At 55.8% G+C, this 984-nt stretch overlaps 1 protein-coding gene across 2 annotated transcripts in view; it reads right to left on the bottom strand.

Annotated features, from left to right (window-relative positions):
• The window catches only part of uox (urate oxidase), a 45,131-nt gene that overhangs the window by 31,417 nt on the left and 12,730 nt on the right, over positions 1–984 (bottom strand). The window lies entirely within an intron of this gene.

Genomic DNA, 984 nt, shown 5'->3' with positions numbered 1-984 from the left:
GGGGCTCAAGGGCGGAGGAGCGGGAAGTGGAGGAGATGTGGTGGAGAGCATCGTCGATCACATCTCGGGGGAAATTGCGGTCTTTGAAGAAGGAGGCCATCTGGGTTGTACGGTATTGGAACTGGTCCTCCTGGGAGCAGATGCGGCGAAGACAAAGGAATCGGGAATATGAGATGGCGTTTTTGCAGGGGGCAGGATGGGAGGAGGTGTAGTCTGGGTAGCTGTGGGAGTCGGTCGGTTTATAGTAAATGTCCGTGTTGATTCGGTCGCCCGAAATAGAAATGAGAGGTCTAGGAAGGGGAGGGAGGAGTCTGAGACGTTCCAGGTAAATTTGAGGTCGGGGTGGAAGGTGTTGGTTTCACCCTGACCTCAAATTTACCTGGACCGTCTCAGACTCCTCCCTCCCCTTCCTAGGACTCTCCATTTCTATTTCGGGCAACCGAATCAACACGGACATTTACTAAAAACCGACCGACTCCCACAGCTACCTGGACTACACTTCCTCCCACCCTGACCCCTGTAAAAACGCCATCCCATATTCCCGATTCCTTCGTCTCCGCCGCATCTGCTCCCAGGAGGCCCAGGAGGACCAGTTCCAATACCGTACAACCCAGATGGCCTCCTTCTTCAAAGACCACAATTTTCCCCCAGACGTGATCGGCGATGCTCTCCACCGCATCTCCTCCACTTCCCGCTCCTCCGCACTTGAGCCCCGCCCCTCCAATCGCCACCAGGACAGAACCCCACTGGTCCTCACCTACCATCCCACCAACCTCAATATACATCGTATCATCCGTCGTCATTTCCGCCATCTCCAAACGGAACCCACCACCAGCTCCCCTATCAGCGTTCCGAAAAAACCAATCCCTCCGTGACTCCCTGGTCAGGTCCACACCCCCCACCAACCCAATCTCCACTCCCGGCATCTTCCCCTGCAACCGCAAGAAATGCAAAACTTGCGCCCACACCTCCCCCCTTACTTCC

This window comes from Chiloscyllium plagiosum, chromosome 11, assembly GCF_004010195.1.
Source record: "Chiloscyllium plagiosum isolate BGI_BamShark_2017 chromosome 11, ASM401019v2, whole genome shotgun sequence".
NCBI lineage: Eukaryota > Metazoa > Chordata > Chondrichthyes > Orectolobiformes > Hemiscylliidae > Chiloscyllium > Chiloscyllium plagiosum.
The sequence above is the reverse complement of the archived record's forward strand: the minus strand, read 5'-3'. Positions and strand labels throughout refer to the sequence as shown.